This window comes from Sus scrofa, chromosome 6, assembly GCF_000003025.6.
Source record: "Sus scrofa isolate TJ Tabasco breed Duroc chromosome 6, Sscrofa11.1, whole genome shotgun sequence".
Lineage (NCBI taxonomy): Eukaryota > Metazoa > Chordata > Mammalia > Artiodactyla > Suidae > Sus > Sus scrofa.
In genome coordinates this window covers 129038543-129059930 of record NC_010448.4, presented here as the reverse complement: position 1 = coordinate 129059930, position 21388 = coordinate 129038543, and the positions used below count along the sequence as shown (strand labels likewise).

Sequence of the window (21388 nt, the reverse complement as noted above, 5' to 3'; positions counted from 1 at the left end):
GCAGCTATAGCTCCAATTTGACCCCTGGCCTGAGAACTTCCATATGCCGCACATGCAGCCCTAAAAAGAAAAAAATTTAAAAAAAATTTTAAATAAAGAGTGATGAACTCAGCAAATGCCACAGAAAGGGCAAGAGCTAAACAGAATAGTATGTTGGATTTGGTGATTAGTGACTTCATAACAAAGCTGAGGGGTAAAAATGGAAATCGGATTTCAGGAAAGTGATCAGCAAATAAGAAGAGATAACCAAAGGTCACTTGTTCAAGAAGCTTAGTTTACTAGAATATATTTAGCTTCTCTGATGTAGAGGCTTTACCTGACGTGCAGGGACAGATTCAAAAAAATACTGTCTTTTACTTCTTATTCAATTACAGCATTTTTGTATCAGGCAGAAATATTAAGTGCTCGAAAGATGTAAGGTGTTTTTCTAGGCATTGTTCTGGATTATAACATGTTTTCTTACGTAGTCATCACAAATCTATCACAAACAGTACGTAATAGGTACTGTTATCCCTAATTTACAAGTGAGACAACTATGACAGAGAGAAGATACAGGGAAGTAATAGCTTGCCCTGGGTCCCATAGCTGGTAATCAAACCCACTTCACTCAAAAGAGTAAGAGGGAGGGTGAGCAATGCGTGAAAACAGGGTTAAAAGATGAGAACTGTACATGTTAGAGTTAAGACTGTGCTGATTGTTGAACTGGCCAGAGTTTAATGTGTCTTCAAGAACTTATTTTTAATTTGAAAGAATGTGTCTTCTCTCATCTCAGAATCCTACACTGCTAGGACCTGACATTTTTATGCCTCTTATGACACTCAGATTCTGTAGTGCATTACAACTGTGTTATTTCTCCTACTGAACTGCCAGTTGCTTGAAAATGCCAGTTTTTCTTATTTATTTTTGGATACCTATTCTCCTAATCTTAAAAGTAGAAGATAGTAGATGTACTGAGGTAATAATTTCCTAGTATATACAAATATCTAATCATTATATTGTTATGTCTGAAACTCATATGTCAATTATACTGCAATTTAAAAAAGAGAAAAAGGAGTTCTTGTCATGGCTCAGCAGAAACGAATCTGACTAGGATCCATGAGGACACATGCTTGCTCCCTAGCCTCACTCAGTGGGTTAAGGATCCAGCATTGCAGTGAGCTGTGGCATAGGTGACAGGTGCAGCCTGGCCTAGGCCAGTGGCTGCAGCTCTGACTGGACCCCCTAGCCTGGGAACCTCCATATGCTGTGGGTGCGGCCCTAAAAAGATAACAAAAATAAAAAAGAATAAAAGATGCTCAATAAAAGTTGTTGTATGAATTACCACTTTTACTTTTGTAAAGTTTCTGGGGGCTTTTTAAAGTTTTTAATTGCTGTGTAAGGCTGCTGTGTCTCAGATATTACTTGGATTCTCTATGTTCAGAAAATTTGGGGGCCAAATTACTGATTCTCATGGCAATACACTTCTAAAGTAAAAATAAAATATTAAAGCCCCTGAATAAAACTATTAAAGATTCTCTATCACCTACCAGTCAAAGGTCATAGCCTTGGTTTCCAATCTTATCATTAACCCACTCCACCTTGTTCAACTACCAAACCACCGTACTTCCTCAACAGTACATCACACAGAGCACACCACTATGTGTCACCAGATGGACACCTCCTCCTCCAAGACATGGCTGAAACTCTTTTCTAAAGCCTCCTCATATTTGTAATTTTTATTTTCTTTTTTTGCTCTCTCACTTACTAAACTGTAAATTTCCTAAAAACAAGCTCTAAAACGCTCATCTTTTTTATCCTCAGGTCTAGCAAGCAGAGGCTTAGTAAGCCATTTAATAAATGTTTATTAGAAGAATCCATTATTGGAGTTCCCGTCATGGCACAGTGGAAATGAATCCAACTAGGAACCATGAGGTTTTGGGTTCGATCCCTTGCCTCACTCAATGGGTTAAGGATCCGGCATTGCCATGAGCTGTGGTGTAGGTTGAAGACACGGCTCGGATCTGGCATTGCTGTGGCTCTGGCCTAGGCCAGCAGCTGTAGCTCCGATTAGACCCCTAGCCTGGGAACCTCCATATGCCACCGGAGCGGCCCTAAAATGACAAAAGACAAACAAACAAACAAAAGAATTAATTATTAAAGCATAATTCAGTAAATCTGCAGGTATTATATAACATTGACTCACCACAAGTAAAGATTTTAGGTAGTTTTCCAGTACCAATAATGAATGGTGTACTTTCTCAGTCTCTCACTGTATAAACTCCTGAATTCAAGATAACATGTACCTTCATGACTAGTTAATCACCATCATCATCTTTATGAACCAGTCAAACCAATAAGGCATATTTACAACGGTTGGTAAAAAATGTGAAAAAACTTTGGAACCGCCTCAACTTACACATGTGAAATGAATTAAAATGACAAATTTCTTTTTCATCTTTTTTACCTCTACTTGCATACCACATTGACAGCACTCATTAGTCTACTTTTATAAAACCTGCCATATAGCCAGCTTTGTCAAAGAGAAGCTATGTCAGGTTTTCAGACTGCCCAAGAATATAACCTGACTTTGTGCTGGCCTGAGGCCTTAGGCAAATCATCTCAACAGTTCACATTTTCCTTTTCTCATACACTGCCTCAGCATGTTTGGAATGTGATATGCTTTAACAAGTCCTGTCACAATGCGCAATGTGTTAGGAGGAGATCTTCACATTTCATCCTAGAATAACTTAAGTCTTCGCAGTTATCTTCAAGCTGCTTTACCCATGTTACTTAATCCCGGTCTTTATTATCTTCATTGTACAGATGGGAAAAGAGAAGGGAAGGAAGGGTACAAAATGACTTGGCTGAAGAGGCCCAGCAAGTCACTAAAAGAGCCTTTATTTTAACTATCAGTTGCTTATCCTCTCTTCAAAGAACCATTCTGCTTGAGAAATTTTCACTGATAGCAGGCAGAAGAAAGCATCAATTTAGTTACTAGTTCTCGCTTGTTCAATCTGAATGAATAACCTAAGCTTCCTAGACCTGTGGGTTCTAATAGCTCTAAGACAGGAGATTTGATAGATTAAGCTTTGCTGACTGAATCCAAATTCATAAATCTACCTCTAACTTCTTCTAAATTTTGAGATAGCCTGACTTAAACTTTAGCTCGAAAGGCATTTTTTTTTTTCCTCTCACCAGATCTCTAAATCTTTCAAATTTTGCTCTATCTCCAAAATATGTCAAGTCATACCTACCTTTTTAGTTCAAGACTGCCAGAATTTTCTCCTACTTAAACAGTAAACCAATCTCTCCTGAGCCATGAACGATTCTGAGGCACTCATCATTCATTGCCAACTCTAGACCTAGACTCTAATCTCAACTGCTAGGGAATCCCAGTAATATCAAATTCCCCCCTCTCTTACACCTGGGAGAACACTATCCTGGGAGCAGTGCCTTTTCTGGTCCTCGCCCCATTGTGGTGTCTAGAAAAGGGAAATATCATTTATCTTACTTTTAACAAGAACTATTAGAAGCGTTGCAAATAACGGTAATTTGGCAGTCACAACTATGAACCTTGAAATAGGGTAATAAGTTAAAGATTCCCACATTACAAGTGCTGAGAACAAATTATTTAGCAGATCCCATTTCCGGGGCCCAAGTGACTTGCATAACTGAGCGATCGGCACAGGCTCGAAAGAGGGTAGGGAACTCACAATTCAGTTTACTGTACTTTACTACAAAATTCTACACCAAAATATCGTCACACATGCCTGCCTTTAGAAAATATAAGTCCTTCCCCTAGACTTTTAACTAGACCGTTATTAGGGTTCTCTTCCCCTGCAGAGGCCACGGGCCACCAGCAACTCATTCTAATGACTGCCTCCTACAGCTCGAGCTAAAAACCCTGCAGCCCGCAAGCCCCGCAGCCTCTGCTAAGCAGACACCGCAGCCCCCAACTAGCCAACCCCTCCTCCCCCACGTCCCCGTGTCGCTTGTCATCCCTTGCCAGGCGCCACCCTCCCTCCATCCCTGGGATGAGAAGGCTTGGGGCTCAGCGCCGCGACCGCTAGCTGGAGTGGTCCCCGAGCTGGCACCTACCTCCCCGCTCTTCCTCTAGGCGCGGCCGGGGGTCAACGCCCGCCCGCCTCCGGCAACGGCCCCAACGGCCGCGCCAAGTCTCCCGCAGAGAAGCGGGGCGCCGAGCCAGGTGCCAGCGCTCACCTCCGCACCCGCCGGCGCCCACCCCCCGCCCGCCCCAGGCCCCGCTGGTGCCTTCGCCCCTCCCCGGGCGGGCGCGTCACAATCCTTACCGTCACAGCCCTCGAGGGCGGCTGAGAGGTACCGCTCGGCGTCGTAGACCTGCTAGCGCAGCCCGCAGGGCCCGCACAGCCGCGGCGGCACGCAGCGCCAGGGCCAGCGGCCCCGCCTCCACCTCCGGCTCCCGCCTTCCCCGCTCTCCGCCTGGTTCCGCTCCGCCCCTCGCGGCTGCCTCCCGGGCTCCGCAGGTTCGCAAGGTTCCCACCCCGCCCCCGCGCCGCCAGCGCCGCAGGCCCAGCCGCCTCCCATTGGCTCCGCCAGTTGCTAGGCGATGAACAACCGCGGCCTGCATTGGTCGGGTGCCCCCACCCGCCGGAGTCTCCTCCCCATCTCCAAAAAAACCCGGAGAAAAAGAAAACCTTATCCCTGGAGCCCAAGCGGGATGTGGGCGCAGCTGCGGCTGCGGCACCTGTTAGGCTCTGTGATACGCCCGGCCCAGCCCTGCGCCCCACCCCCTCCTCACCCCGCTGAACTCTCCGCCCCAGGCTGCGCTGGACGCCTTTGGGGTGGGGGGCGGGAGACGGTTCGTGGCTGCTTCAAAATATGTGTTCCGAGCCAAGTTCCGGTGAACCCCAACACCCACCCGAGGAGCAAAAGTGAAGCTCCCGGAAGAGCCACGTGCGCTTGCAAAAGTCGGGAAATAAACCAAACAACAGCCGGCACCCAGAATTAGGTCAGGCGAAGGGGAAGGGAGGTGCAAGTGGCGGGAGTCAAAGATGCCACGAGAAAGTTCATGTAAAATTAGGGCAAGAAATGGACCTAGAGAAGACTAAGAAAAGGCGCTTGTGAACTAGAAGTTTATGCAAAAATGTCCCACACCCACTGAGCAAAATATGCGCAAAGAAAATGTTTGCCTGTTACACCCATAGCCGGGGTCATGCCGGCTCCTCTCCTGTTCCATGTCAGCATGAAATTCTCCAGGGAAGCTGAGAGGCCAAAAAAACCCAAAGAGATCAGATGGAGAAATCGCAGGCATATGAGTTGTTATAAACACAAAGATGTACTTGGATAGTTTCTTTTTTTCTTTTTCTCTTTTTTTTTTCTTTTTCTTTTTTTTTTAGGAGAAACCAAGAAATTAACTAGAGGGGAAAAACAAGTTTGGTATTTTAAGGAGGCTGCTGAGAGCACTTTGAAACCAAAATAGTATGAGACAAGAAATATTAACACTGAAGAACAAGAGAAGAGAGCCCCCTTCCAATTTACACACACATATTCCCAATTTTGGTCGAAAGATCCAGGCGAGAAAATGAGCACAACGTGGTGACAACTTTAGAATCCAGCGTAATCCTCCTGTTTGCCTTTGGCCTAAGCGATCACGAGCCCGGATTGACACTGTTAAGAATAGGTGGATGACAGTGGAATAGCTAGTTAAGGCCCGTCATTTTAAGGATGCTATTACAATAGGCTGGTGGGAGGAAATAGTTACTTAATCCTTAACTCAGACTACTGATGGGGGTAGAGGGGGTTAGTCTTGCTCCCTAGATGGTTTTGAAATTTCAACTGTCCACCCCCCCAAAATCCCACAAACCTTCCCATCTTAAGGGGCAGTTTTTGTCTTTGAAGTAACACTTAAACCTCATTTTGACCATTTAACCTCACAGCCAAAAAAAAAAAAAAAAGCAAGAGCTCACCCATCAGCTAAAAGGGCTGAGATCAATTAATTCAATAGGCAGCAGCTGGCACTCTGTGTCATGCCCTAACCACGTTTAGGATTTTAAGAAGTCGTGGGTTAGGCTGAGCTCCAGAAAGTTCCACTGGATCCCCAGCCACAAGGTTGAATCAGAGCTATCTAATTAAACCAGCAATTTTCAATATTTCACTCTCAAGATCTACTTCCTGCTCCTAAAAATTATTGAGGGCTCCAAAGAGCTCTTTATAATATAGGTTATATCTATTGATATTTACTATAATAGAAATAAAAACTGAGAAAATTAAAGATATTTATTTAAAAATAATAAGCAATAAAAATTACATCTTAACATAAATAGCACATTTTATGGAAAATATATTTCCCCCAAAAAATAGTAAAGAGTGGTATTACTTTAAAATTTTGTAAAATATCTTTAATGTTTGGCTTAATGGAAGGCAATTGGATTTTCAAATCTGCTACATTCAATCTGTTGCACTATTTAAGGCAGTCTTTGGAAAACACTATACACTCAGAACGGGAGTGAGAAAAGCCAAAGAACATTTTTGCATTATAACAAAAATAGTTCTGACCTTCCAGACTCCCTGAAAGTGTCTTGGGGATCACTCCCTATCACCTCCCTTCCTCAGATTAATACTTGGAGAGCCACTGGTCTAAATGGGTCTTGGTACTCTGTCTGCCTTTGTCAATGACTAGTTCAGGGGCTAAGGATGTGACCTAATTCTGGTGATACATAATTGGAAGTGGGGGGAAAGGGTCTTCAGGGGAAGGATTATATCCCTGAGCCCCCATAAGAAGTCCTTTCATAACTTCTTGCCTTGGCCAAACTCCAGTTAACCAGACATGTTTGGAGTTGTGGCAGCACATCCTGCAACTATGAGCAGGAAAAATCCAGGAAAGGTAACTAGAACCTAGAGGTTAGTAAGTAGCTAAGTTAACCTACCCTGCCCCTGCATACCTTCAGACTGCTCACGTATGAGTTAGTAAGTGGCCTATCACTTAAGCTATTTTGGATCAGGCATTCAGTTACTTGAAGTTAAGAAGACTCTACCTGGGAGTTCCCCTCATTGGCTCAGTGGTTAACGAATCTAGCATCCATGAGGACCCACATTCAATCCCTGGCCTTGCTCGGTGGGTTAAGGATTCTGCGTTGCTGTGGCTGTGGCATAGGCCAGCAGCTACAGCTCCTATTTGATCCCTAGCCTGGGAACCTCCATATGCCAAGGGCATGACCCTAAAAAGCAAAAAAAAAAAAAAAAAAAAAAAAAAAAGAAAAGAAAAGAAAAAAGAAGATTTCAGAGTTCCCGTCATGGCTCAGTGGTTAACGAATCTGACTAGGAACCATGAGGTTTCAGGTTTGATCCCTGGCCTTGCTCAGTGGGTTAAGGATCTGATTCAGCGGCTACAGCTCCGATTCAACCCCTAGCCTGGGAACCTCCATGTGACGAGGGAGCAGCCCAAGAAATGGCAAAAAAGACCAAAAAAAAAAAAAAGAAGATTCTGTCTGATGTATAGGACAAAATAAAGAATTTGGCTACAGCCTGAAAATAGTCTAAGGACACTCTGACCCAGGGATGAAGTAATTGTGCTTAATAGAACTTTGCTATGGTAAGGTAAACAAAGGGGAAAGATATGATCTGGAATTTTTTTTAATGCTTTACTGTGGCTACTTTCCCCTTTTCTAGCAAAGGGGATGTGACAATCAAGTATTATTATTTTCCAAAACACATCAAAACTTCCACCCTGGCTCCTCTATAGTCTATATCACAGTGGTCAGAGTAATTCTTTAAAATTCTAATTCATATCATATCATTTTTCTGCTTTGGTCCCTCTCACTCAGTGTTAAAGAAAAAATTCTTTCCATAACTACACGTTTCTTATGACCTGCCCTCCATCTCAGTACCTCTCTGAACTCACACCCTACAATTCTCTCACTTATTCAGCCATTGCCAGCTCACTGTTCCTCATTCTTCCCAGTCACTTTCCTGCCTCAGGACCTTTGCACTATTCCCTCTGCTTGAATGTTCTTTCCCTTAACATCTGTATTACTTATCTCTCCCCTTCCACATCTAACCAAAGTCACCTTCTTTGTGAGGACCAACCTCACAAATATTATTTAAAATTGGAAAAACACCCCTCCAGCTTTCTAAATCTTTCTTACTTTGCTCTTATAATAATCTTCAACCATAATACTTACTTACTTACTTTGTTAATTTTCTTTTTTGGCCTATTTCCCTTGCCTAGAGTGTCAGCCAAGCAGGGAGAGAGGGAGAGAGCATTTTTCTGATTGTTCACTGATATATATATCTCCAGTGTCTAAAAGAGTGCTTGGTGCTTAGTGATTAGTGGCAGATAATTCTTGGTAAATAAATGAATGTGACTTCTAATGGATGTTTTATATTTCAAATAAATCACCTTGGCAGCCTATATACATGTTCCCATAATGCTGCTCAAAAGTATCACATCGGTAGACACTGACTTTTTGAAAAGAATGCTTTCCTTGAGAAGAAGTTATTCAGAGCCAAATCTGATGAACACATTCTGGAGTTGTGTTAAAATGCCAAACCTGTGTTTTCCAACTAAGTTACTGCATTTGAGTGGATAGGGAAAGGTCAAAAAACAAGATGTGTTTGATGTCTAAGACAGTAAACTGACTGTGAACATAATTTCAAAGAAGAATTCTAAAAATATGCACCAGTAACAAGTCGCAGGAAAAGCACACGTGTATTTTAAAACTCTATATGCTTCTGTGTATGTGTGAATGAATCCCTTCCAAACTTTCTGCAGACTTCCATTCTTGCCTCTATTAGATCAGTCTTTCAAAAATGAAACTCAGACCCTCTCAGCCCCCTCTCCCAATTAAGAATCTTTCATGCCTCTCATTGTGTTTAGCATGAAACTGAACTTCCTATCCACTCATGCATGCATGACCTGGCGCCTATAGCCCTCTTAAAACTCTCACTTTTGTACACAAGTGCCAGCCATGGCAGCTCCCTTTTTTCTCCTTTGGTTCTTTGAACGTGCTATTCAGTCTGCCTGGAAGGCTCTGATTCTTTTTCATCATTCAGATCCCATGTCTATAGGTAAAGCAGCCTTTCCAGGTCTGGTTTTATTGGTTTAATCGTTTGCTTGCTGCTCGTCTGTCTCCTCCCACCAGAATGTAAGCCCCATGAAGGTAGGGACTTTGCTGGTCATGTTTGCCTCTGTAGTCCCAGCCCCTCTGTGCCTGCACTACAGGGTTGCTAACCAAACTGTTAATGGTAAGATAGCTTAATATTCTATTAACTTCTGTAATACATTAATTTTTACAAGTTTATATTTTTTAAAATATTTTTATTTTAAGCTCTGATGTTAATATATGTAATAAGTTAATAATCCAACAACCTTTTTTATTAGGGCCTATATGCTGTAGCAGATAAGATGGACTGAATCGCTGCTACTTAATGGCCTCACTTTCATTAACTCTCTGATGTGGCCAGGACTGTCTCTCCAGGGGTGGCAGGGAGGATAAACAAAATCTTGCTGGAATCTGTACTGGGAATTTTTTATTTTTTATTTATTTATTTTTTTGTCTTTTTGCCTTTTCTCGAGCCGCTCCCGGGCATATGGAGGTTCCCAGGCTAGGGGTCCAGTTGGAGCTGTAGCCACCAGCCTACACCAGAGCCACAGCAACGTGGGATCCAAGCCGCGTCTGTGACCTACATCACAGCTCACGGCAACGCCGGATCCTTAACCCGCTGAGCAAGACCAGGGATCGAACCCGGAACCTCATGGTTCCTAGTCGGATTCGTTAACCACTGCACCACAACGGAACTCCCTGTACTGGGAACTTTCATACCTATGGCCTCATTTTATCCACAAGATCAATTTAACCCTGTTCATAATTAACGGCAAAATAGTACAGGACCGATTCCAAGGACAGCAAAACTTCAGAGACGTTGCTGTGGGCTGGAGTGGTCAGGGATCACTCTGCGGAGGAGAGGGACCTGGATAGGGCCTAGGGGCCATTTTCACTCTGCAAGCCTGCCCGTAGGCAGAGGCCAGATCGCTAGCTCTTTCCTGGTCTGAAAGGAGGTCTTACATTTAGCTGGGCTTGGCTCTTCTAGCTAGCTGAGTGAATCTCTGCATCTTGCTGCATGTCCAAAGACAATTCATTTCTAGCCAGTCCCTTTGGATTTGGGTCAGTAGTAGTTCAGCTTGAAATAACAGTTCTGTGCCATTTATAAAGTGCTGGCTGAGTTTGCAGAAAAAGCAGACCACCTCGACCCAAGTAAAGATTCTCAGAAAAGGAAACCATTCCTCATCATTACCTGCCCTGCCACCCTGCCCTACCTGACCTGCCATGCCGCAACACCGTACACAAACACACAGAACAGCAGACAAAATGCCTGATCATTTTCTAGGTGTTCCACTCTTAGTGCTTTAGATTTTTGTCTGGTCTGCTGCGTGTTTTGCCCTACCTTTTGGGAAAGGTTTTGTTGTTGTTGTTTTGTTTTTGTTTGTCTTGGTTTGTTTTTTTTGAGACGCATGATTTTTACCAGACTCTAGCGCTTTGGTTTCCAACTCTCCATTTGTCCCAAGATTCATTAATTTTAAAATATGTCATGTAAAACTTGATTGTGTGGAAATCACTCCAACAGTTAATAAGGTGCTATCATAGAAACGTGATCACGTACCCAACCAAGGTAGTTCTCAAACCCTGTATTTCCAAGATAAAAGCATACCTCCTTTAAGAAATGCAATGAACACACATTTAAGACACACACACACAGAAACTTACCTTGCTGACTACAGTGGCCTCTAAACCCTTCTCACCCAGCAATTAGACTCAGTCTGCTCTTCTAAGCTTGCAAATTTAAACTCTGAGCATTGAGTAGACAACAAAAGTCCCTCCCAGGAAGTATGGGGACTATAAATGACCCAAACTGTTTTTTTAGTTATACTGAAATAAATTTAAAAACCACGGAGCACAAAGATCCAGCATTCACTTGAATAGTTCTGATATAATTCTGCACCAAAACACGCATTTATTTCACACAGTCTTAGTTTCCCTGCTGTTATTTGAAAATTTCCTCAACAGTTTAATGCATATTTATTGAATGATTTAAGACCCTGCTCACAACAGAAACTCAGAGTTTCCCAGGAAAACAGAATAGTGACAGTCTGACATTGTTGTGAAGAGGTACAGTGCACTAGTGCCCTTGAGTCCCATGGCCTGGGCTGAAATGCCAGATCAGCTACCTGGGTCCATGTAACGTCCCTAAGCTCCCAAGCCCACTTGGGGCTTTCTTCCCCTGGGCATTCTGTTTAGTAAACAATAAAGCTTCAGGGTTTAGGTTGTTTGATGATCCCAACCAAAAACATCCTGGGAGCACATTGAAAAAAGAGCTCTCATGAAGTGACCTAAGGGTGTGATATTTCATTTTATTGGTACAAATATACTCACGTGGCACATGTGGAAACAGTCTGGTGAGCAAAAAAGTCAGTGAAAAATGAAGTATAGGAGATTTTTACAAAGGACTGATTGAATGGAATAATTAAATGGAAGCAAGGAAAATGTGGGACCGTGTCTATGCTTTGAATTATAAATATGCATCTCAGATATTAATGGTTTTCTAAATTATATTTTCCTTCTTTACCAATTTAGGCCAGAAAAATTAAGATACATTGATGAAGACAGTTTTGCACAAAATGACTTACTGTTTTGAAATTTTCAGGCCCTAGCACTATGTCTTCTGGCTAGTACTTGCTTTATATTATAGATATATTCCAGCAAAAGTCATGTCTAAATAATGTATTTAGCAATCAAATCATAATCTAAATGTACTAGTGAAACTAGATGTTTAAAATTATGATAAATCTATGTCCATGGTGAATGACACCTTTGTAAAACAATCTCCTATCATCATCTCCGTTCTATAAGATTATATTTTAATATGTTGGATTTTCTTTAAAAGAGTTTTACCTGTCATTACTTAAAACCCAGACTTTTATGTGAAGAGTTTTTGGGAATATACATTTCAGTACAGAAGGCTGAAGTGTTGCAATAAAAAAAATAGTTCTTATCTTTTTATTCTGCAACTGGCAATTCAATTTTACCCTAGTTATACATTTCCATTTATTTCATTATTTATATTTCACACTAGGCAAATTTCTTTTTCTGTGTTCTCAGTGGAGAAGAAATCTGGAGGCTTGATTCCTGATAGATTTTATTCCTTGCTTTGTAAACCTTAATCAATGATGTCATTGAATAATGTTCCAATAGAAATATAATGGAATAGAATCCTCTATATACTGGATAAAACACCCACATAAAAATTCAGAGTTGAATGACTTAGATATCAAAATATGGTATTGATTTAAAGTACTGCTTAAGACTCGCAATTGTGTGTGAATCTGTCTGTCCCTTTAAAAGGAAAAGCAATTGTGCTCTGGTTGCTCAGTTCTCTTGGATTTATTTTATCTCAGCAGCTGTTCCTAAAGTCGATGTTATTCAAATGAGGGTTTTCAAGCTCTTTGTTGTGTTTTTCAACTTATGGCATATGCTATCAAACATAAAACTCAAATTTAGAATGGGGCGCAGGTGGGAACAATTAGAAGTACTGGAGATCATGAAGTAATATTTAGAAAAACTCTAATTTTCATGTAGCAAAGATAAGACTGTTAAACATGATCTGCCTGAAGCCTCAGTAACAGTAGCAAAGCAAACCCTCTGAACCTCTAAGCACCAAAAGTTGGATGATATATTTAGTAATAAGTGTATGTGTAGGGGGAGGGGAGGTGTCCTAAATGGAAATAATGGAAATTTCAGTGGTTATATATGAGGAAAGAACACATCAAACACTGTTCTTACCACTTCAAAATAGGCATATTATGAATTTTGCCTAACATAGGCTACCCTTTGATCTAGAAAGAATAACTTTAAAACTCATATACCTTCTATTTCTTCTTTTTTTTCTTCAGGAGCCGGCATAGCTTGATCATTAGGCATGCGAACTCTGGGCAAGAATCTTGGCTCTGTCCCCATACGTGCTGTGGGTGTTTGTAATTTACAGATTTAATTTTTACAAATTAAATGAGTTAGCTTTGGGGGTTTTGCATTTTGTTTGTTTGCTTTTTAGGGCTGCACCCGCTGCATATGGAAATTCCCAGGCTAGGGGTCGAATCAGAGCTACAGCTGCCAGCCTAGGCCACAACCACAGCAATGTGGAATCTGAGCCACATTTGCGACATACGCCACAGCTCACGGCAACGCTGGATCCTTAACTCACTGAGTGAGGAGGCCAGGGATCACACCCAAATCCTCATGGATAAGAGTCGGATCCATTTCCTCTCTTCCACAAAGGAAACTCTGAGTTAGCTTTGTTAACAGCAAAATATATATGGAATTTTAACTTATTTAGGAGTAGACCTCATTTTTAGTCAAATATAATCATTTCCTGGTATTAGTGTTTTATTGAGTGATTATTATTTGTCAGGCAGTGTTGTAACTGCTTTACATATTAATTCATTGAATTCTTTCAACAACCCTGTGAGGTAGGTGTCATTATTGCCTTTATTTTAGGATTAGGAATTCAGAAGGCAAAGGTTAATTTGCCCAAGATTACCTGGCTAGTAAATTTCAGAGTTTAGGGTCACAGAGCTCTTCTCTTAACCACAATGTCATTACCAATCTATTTAGGACTGCCTTAATCTCTCTTGCTCTCCAATCATTTTTGTTCAAATGCCTGCTGATTAGTGTTGAAAAACTTCAAACCAGCAGAACCAGTTCTTCCCAAGTTCATGGCTACTCTTGAGTGGTACCAAGTATGGACAGTTTTAAGGGAATCAATTCCACATTCTCAACTTTCATTTCTACACATTCCTGAAACTTACCTGCCTGAGAACATGCTTGTGGTCTCTTTCCACAACTGCCATTTTTCCACTTAACAAAAGAAGGTCATTCTTCTCACAAATTCCATATCTTACTATGGTGCATTGACCTCAGGTGCACAAAATACAAAATTAGAAGCCTGTGTCAGTATTGAGAAAGGGAATGAGCATGAAGACTGGGGGACAAAAATGTCACCAATAGAGCATTAAAGAATAATTTTAGCGGCTTTTTTTCAGAGTTGGGCTCGAAGGAGGCCAAAAGGCAGTGTTCTTCAGGCCACTGGAATCCAGGTTTATCTGACCCCAGATACCTCACCATGTTGCCTAAGTTCGACCCCAGCAAGATCAAAGTCAGGTGCATAGGTAGGGAAATCTTTGTCACATCTGCCCTGCACGGTCTCACTCAATAATAATTATATATATATATATTTAGGGCTGCACCTGCAGCGTGCTGAAGTTCCTAGGCTAGGGGTTGAATCAGAGCTGCACCTGCCAGCCTACTCCACAGCCACAGCAATGCCCAGATCCAAGCCCTGTCTTCAACCTACACTGGAGCTCACAGCAACGCTGGATCCTTAACCCACAGAGGAAGGCCAAGGTTTGAACCCACATTCTCATGGATATTAGTCGGGTTCGTTTCCCCTGAGCCACAACAGGAACTTCCTCACTCTGCAATATTCATCTGCAAATCTACTGGAAAAGAAAAAGTCCCTTCCATTTTATTAACAGATGCATTTTCAATAAAATCTTCTTTTATGTTAAAAAGTGGTTATCAATTTGTAATATAGCCACTGTTTCATCAGTTGTATACTACTAATAATTTTAGTAATAACTCCATCCAGCATAGCACCTAGGACCTTAGACTTAATAGAAAACTAAAACTGTGTAAATATGCAGTTATAATGTCTGTTGTAAAGAATGATGTAATGATCAGTACAAATTTTTCAAGCATGAAAACATGCCATAAAATAGCATTCTGTGGGAGAAATGGAAATATGGAAATGAAATAGAAACGAAAATATGAGTTCAAGAAGAAGGAACAATGTAAATTTTCTAACTGCTAAAGAAGAGCTGGAAAAAAAAAGAAGAGTTAGGTCACGTATATTTAAAATGAATAATGTTTGGTTAAAAAAAAGTACTGTGGAGGCTAGATTCCTTGGGGTAATTTTAAAAGAGTGAGCTAACAGTTTTATTTTAAAATATCATAAATTTCATGCAGTATGCTTCAAATTACAGTCTTTGAAAACTTATGTTAAAAAATTATAGGTAGCAACATAAAAATATGGGAAGGATGCAAATTTTTCAAAATTCTTTCAAGGAGGTCTGTGAACAACAAGTTTGAAGACCACTGACCTTGAAGCCCACAGAAGATCTCCCCAGGGTATTTAAAATCTGGTCTAGGTCATTGCTAACACTGCCACTTTACACATTAAAAAGATGGCTGCTGGAGTTCCCATATGGCTCAGTGTGTTAAGGACCTGGTGCTGTCATCATAGTGGCTCGGGTTGCCACTGCTGTGGCACAGGCTCGATCCCTGGCCTGGGAACCTCTGCACAGCCAGAAAAAAAAAAAAAAAAAAAAAAAAAGGCTGTTGTGTAAAATAAAATACCTTAGGACACTGCTGTGTGCTCTGGATATTGAGCAAATGCTAACAAAAGAGAACTGAATGCACCACTTTTTGAGCTGACGCAGGCACTTTTACCCTGTGCTATTCTAGCATCTCTAAAGAGAGCTACTGTGTATAGCTATGTTCACCATACTGTGTGTTTCAGAAAAATGATAAAAACAAAACACAGGTTTTTTTGTCTTTTTGCCTTTTCTTGAGCCACTCCCGCGGCTTATGGAGGTTCCCAGGCTAGGGGTCCAATCAGAGCTGTAGCCACTGGCCTACGCCACAGCCACAGCAATGCGGGATTTGAGCCGTCTGCGACCTACACCACAGCAACGCCAGATCGTTAACCCACTGAGCAAGGGCAGGGACCGAACCTGCAACCTCATGGTTCCTAGTCGGATTCGTTAACCACTGCACCACAACGGGAACTCCCAAAACAGAGGTTTTAAGATAAATGTGCCACAAGATTTTCCTGTGATTTCTCTGGCAGTATAAGCCTAGCCTGTGAGCTACTTAAGATATACATTTTCCAAACCCCAATTTAGGATCCATGATTGGGTATGTGCTTTGGAGGTTAAACGGGCAATTTGCTGGAAATCAGAAATTTCCTGAGTCCAGGGACTCAGGTTAAAATAAGTAGGTGTAATCCACATCACATCTGCTATCTCAAAGTGAAATGCACATAACGTATTCTAGTGCCAAACTTAAACTCCGGAAAGCCTTAATTCTTATTTTATTCTGCTACTAATCTTTAATAAATAACTTCTCTGGGCCTCATTTTTCGTGTCTGTAAAAGAGGCGGGATTACTTACCTATCTTTTGTTTCCCTCCTGTGAAGAATTTTCCATTCATTAATTCAACAAGGCTTTACTGAGCATCTGCCATGTACTGGATTCAAGGGTGAATGAAATGAAGTCCCTTCCCTCAAGGTGCTTCCAGGCTATGAAGATAATAAGACTGTTAATTTGTTTACAGATAATTAAAATATAGAGTGATAAATGCTGTAATAGCTGTGGAAGGCGTAGTGATGGCTCAGTGGAGGGAAGTATCAGATTAGTGAAGACTTCATGGAGGAGGAAACACTAAAATGTATCTCTCTCTCTCTGTTTTTGGTCCATTTGATTCTTTAATAAATTTTAATTTTTTTTTCTTTTTTTTTTTTTTTTTGCCTTTTCTAGGGCCACTCCCGTGGCATATGGAGATGCCCAGGCTAGGGGTCTAATCGGAGCTGTAGCCACCAGCCTACACCAGAGCTACAGGAACCAGGGATCTGAGGTGCATCTGTGACCTACACCACAGCTCACGGCAGCACTGGATCCTTAACCCACTGAGCAAGGCCAGGCAGGGATCGAACCCGCAACCTCATGGTTCCTAGTCGGATTCGTTAACCACTGCACCACACCGGGATTCATTACTTTTAAATATGTGGCAATATGTTCATAGAATATAAAATTCGAAATGTATAAAAGGGCATGCTGTGAAAAGTTTCCCTTACTCTCCCCTCACCAAGCCCAGCCCTTCTAGGAGCAATCAGGACTGGCAATTTCTTGTATATTCTTCCAAAGATTTGAATTCTGTTTTAAAAGATTGAGTGCAAGATGACCAAGTGAGGAGTTCCTGTTGTGGCTCTGTGGGTTAAAAACCAACTAATATTCATAAGGATATGGGTTAAATCCCTGGCCTCTATCAGTGGGTTAAGGACCCGGCGTTGCTGCAAGCTACAGCATAGGTCACAGGTGCAGCTCAATTTGGCATTGTTGTGGCTGTGGTGATGTGAACCTGCAGCTGTAGCTCCGATTCAACCCCTCGTCTGGGAAGTTCCATATGCTGCAAAGTACCTCCCTAAGAAGCAGAAAAAAAAAAAAAAAAAAAAAAAAAAAAAGATAATCAAGTGAAAAAGATGGAGCACTGCAGGTGAACAGACTCTGAAACGCTGAACCTGGAGAGGTAAGGGGCTCACAAGGCTGCAGGACAGGATGGGGGCATCTCCTTGAGGGCACCTCCCATGCTCAGGAGTTTGGATCTGATCTTGAGGCACAGGACAGCCATCAGTATATTTAGGGCAGAGAAAGGCCTGATTATTTTATTTTATGTTTGTCTTTTTAGGGCTGCACCCAGGGCACATGGAAGTTCCCTGGCTAGGGGCTGAATCGGAACTGCAGCTGCCAGCCTACACCACAGCCATAGCAACACCAGATCCAAGCCTTGTCTGTGACCTACACTGCAGCTCACAGCAATGCCAGATCCTTTAACTGAGCAAGGCCAGGGATGGAACCCACGTCCTCATGGATACTAGTTGGGCTCGTTACTGCTGAGCCACAGTGGGAACTCTGAGAAGATGCCTGATTAAATGAATGATTTAGAAAGAGCCTTCTGATAGAAACATGGAGGACTGGAGTGAGGTGAGATCAGTGCACTGGATTCCAACCACTCCTACTCCCCTGGTTACCTGCTTGCTTTCCTATATTATATTTCAATTTTTTTTCTCTCTATTGAGTCATTCTCATTAGCTAACAACACTTTTTAAAAACTCACTCTTGGCTCCATATCTCCTCCACCACCATCCATTCCACTTCCCTTTACAGAAAAATTCCTTTAAAGAATTGTCTGTGCTCTGTGTCTCCACAGCTCTACCTCCCTTTTCCTCTTTGAATCAGCTTCTAATCCGGCTTACTGAAACTTTTGCCAAGGTCACAGTGATAAACCCAATGGACACTTTTCATCCTCATCTTCTCATTTTACGTAGCCTCTGGACAGTATATAACACGATTAAAATGATTTCTTTTTTTTTTTTTTTTTGCTTTTTAGGGCCACACCCATGGCGTATGGAGATTCCCAGGCTAGGGGTCAAATGGGAGCTACACTGCCAGCCTACACCACAGCCACAGTAATGACAAGATTCAAGCTGCATCTGCAACCTACACCACAGCCCACAGCAATGCCAGGTCCTTAACCCACAAAGCAAGGCCAGGGATCGAACCTGAAACCTCATGGTTCCTAGTCGGATTCGTTTCTGCTGCACCACCACAGGAACTCCCTAAAATGATTTCTTTAATTGATCTCCAAAACTGCAGTAATCTTCATTTCCCCCCTTTTTCTCTTTTCTCATAGGCCGCTCTTCTTCTTGCCTTGCTTCTCCTTCTTTTTCTGACCTTTAAATTGCGGCGTATATAGTAGACACACTCTAAGGTGACCCCCCCCCAATATATCCTGAGTGTGTTATAAAACATACTCCCCTTGAGTGTTGGTGGAACATGTGTCTAGTGTTTAGCAATAAAAATATGGCAACAGTAAAAAGCACTTTGTAGATGTAATTAAGGTCCCAAATAAATTGATTTTGAGTTGTCTAAAAGGGAGATTATCCTGAGTGTGGCCTGGCTTGATCAGATGCAGGCTCTTTAAAGCTCAGACATTCTCGGAGTCCCAGTTGTGGTGCAATGGAAATGAATCCGCCTAGGTACCATGAGGTTGTGGGTTCAATCCCTGGCCTCGCTCAGTGGGTTAAGGATCCAGCATCGCCATGTGGTGTAGGCATTGCTGTGACTGCGGTGTAGGCTGATGGCTGTAGCTCCAATTAGACCCTTAACCTGGGAACCTCCATATGCCACAGGTGTGGCTGTAAAAAGACAAAAAAAAAAAAAGGTCAGAGATTCTCTTTCCTGCTGACCTTAAAGGAGAAAGTCACCACGAGCTCACAGAAATAAATTCTGCCAATAAGATGAGAAAACACAAAGACCTTTCCCCAGGTGAGCCCCTGATGAGAATACAGTCCAGCTGACACCCAGCTTGTGCAGCCTCTGGCCCCTTCGCAGTGCTTAGACTTCTGACATACTGAAAGTGTGAGATGGTAAATATGTGTTGTATAATTTCCTAAGTTTGAGTTAATTTGTAATTGTAGCAATACAAAATGGATACAGAGTGTTTTGGGACTTAGTCCCCAAGCAGTCTTCTTTTGAACTTAATGCTGACAAGTGGTTCCCATCTTCCATGCCTACTCATTTTAGTGAGAGTTCCGCAGGCAGAGGCCTAAAGCAAACATATTATGCCAACCTCTCCTGCAGGAAAATCCTGAATGCAAATTCAGATCCATTAATTAGATATGCCAGTGTGAGATTTGAAAGGAAAAATGAGGCACAGATAATTCTTACTGCTTTGACCGTTTTCTACTTGCAAACATGATTTGAGTCTCTGGTTTGTGGATATTGTGAGGTAATTGCAGGGGTGGCACTGACTATACTCAACTTTCCAATGTCCAAGCACCAGTGTCCAGGTGTCAAGAGGAAGTTACAGTGACTGCAGACCAGAATCCATATCCCACTGATCCTCGTTTCCTGGTCCTTGGACCGAAGTTATGACAATGTATTTTTCATCCACTCAACAAACACTGTGGAGCTTCTACTAATGTGCCAGGTACTATTCTAGATGCTGAGAACACATCAGTAAAAACAAACCAAATTGCTCCCTTAAAAGAGCTCACACTTTAGTGACTTCAACAGCTTCAGTGGAAGCTTCCTGATCCTCCAGTTTTTTAGTTGGAGTAAGTTCAGGTCTTTAGGTGACTAACAACCCACTACTTATTTCTGGACTTTGTGCTGCATGTAAGGGTTCTAGTGTCATCTGTTGCCCATCCAAGTTTCTTTTTGTTTTGTTTTGTTTTGTTTTTTGTTTTATTTTATACTTCAATAAAACTTTATTTTTTTATACATTCTTTTTTCTCACATGATCTTCCATCATGTTCCATCACAAGTGATTGGATATAGTTCCCTGAGCTGTACAGCAGAATGTCATTGCTTATCCACTCCAAATGCAACAGTTTGCATCTACTAACCCCAGACTCCCAATCCATCCTACTCCCTTCCCCTCCCCCCTGGCAAACACAAGTCTGTCCTCCAAGTCCATGATCTTTTCTGTTTTGTAGATAGATCATTTGTGCCATATTTTCAACTCCACATATAAGTGATATCATATGGTGTCTGTCTTTTTCTTTCTGACTTTCTTCACTGAGTATGAGAGTCTCTAGTTCCATCCATGTTGCTGCAAAAGGCATTATTTTGTTCTTTTTTATGGCCAAGTAGTATTCCACTGTATATATGTACCGCATCTTCCTGATCCACTCATCTGTCAATGGACGTTTAGGTTGTTTCCACATCTTGGCTATTGTGAATAGTGCTGTGATGAACATTCCAGTTCCTGTATCTTTTTCAGTGAAAGTTTAGTCCAGTTATATGCCCAAGAGTGGGATTGCTGGATCATATGATACTCCTATATTTAGTTTTCTGAGGCACATCCAAGTTTCAACCACAGTGATGCTTTCAGTCTACAGCATGAAAAGGTGAGATGATGGTGGCAGGCATCCTTTACCCTGTGTGCCTGTACCACTGGCACCTGGGGCAGTAACTTCACTTACCTATCAGACCCCTTACCAAGGGCCAAGCAGAACTCTGGTGGTGGCCATGCCTCTTCTCTGAGGGCTTTTGAGATCATTGTCCTACAAAGCCATTGGTGCCTTTGGAGCACATCCTCTTATTCTCAACTGATACAGTGATGTTGTACTCTTCTAAGTCAATCTTAAGCCATGCAACACAAGAGACATACACTCCTTGTAAAGATGGGACCACAATTATCTTCTCTCCCATGAGCCTATCACTCTGGTGGAAGTATATGGAAGGTAGGGATATGGTCAGTATGGAAAAAGATCACTCTATGAATGGAGTGATGGTGGCCTGAAGAATTCAACAAAAATGTGGTTGGGAGAGGTCCTGTTCTCTGTTAATGCTATAACATTACAAATGGTAACTTTAATATGAAGAGAAAATGGTCCATCACTGCACTGTCTGGATAAGGCTTGCATTTGTGGTCCTCACAGATGAAACACAGTAACCACCTCTGAGAGAATCACTGGAAGACAGTATTCATGAGCGGCACCATGGGTAATGGACCTTCATGGGTAATGGTGCATA

At 42.0% G+C, this 21388-nt stretch overlaps 1 protein-coding gene across 10 annotated transcripts in view; it reads right to left on the bottom strand.

Annotated features, from left to right (window-relative positions):
• The window catches only part of SSX2IP (SSX family member 2 interacting protein), a 64437-nt gene extending 53692 nt beyond the window's left edge, over positions 1-10745 (bottom strand). For 3 of the 10 annotated variants that reach the window (XM_021096342.1, XM_021096346.1, XM_021096351.1), the window contains exon 1: positions 4290-4413. The gene's annotated coding sequence lies outside the window, so the exon portion shown is untranslated. Of the gene's footprint in view, positions 1-4077; positions 4198-4289; positions 4443-10724 lie in introns of those variants that run through there. The other 7 variants (XM_021096348.1, XM_021096349.1, XM_021096345.1 and 4 more) reach the window with 6 other exon arrangements.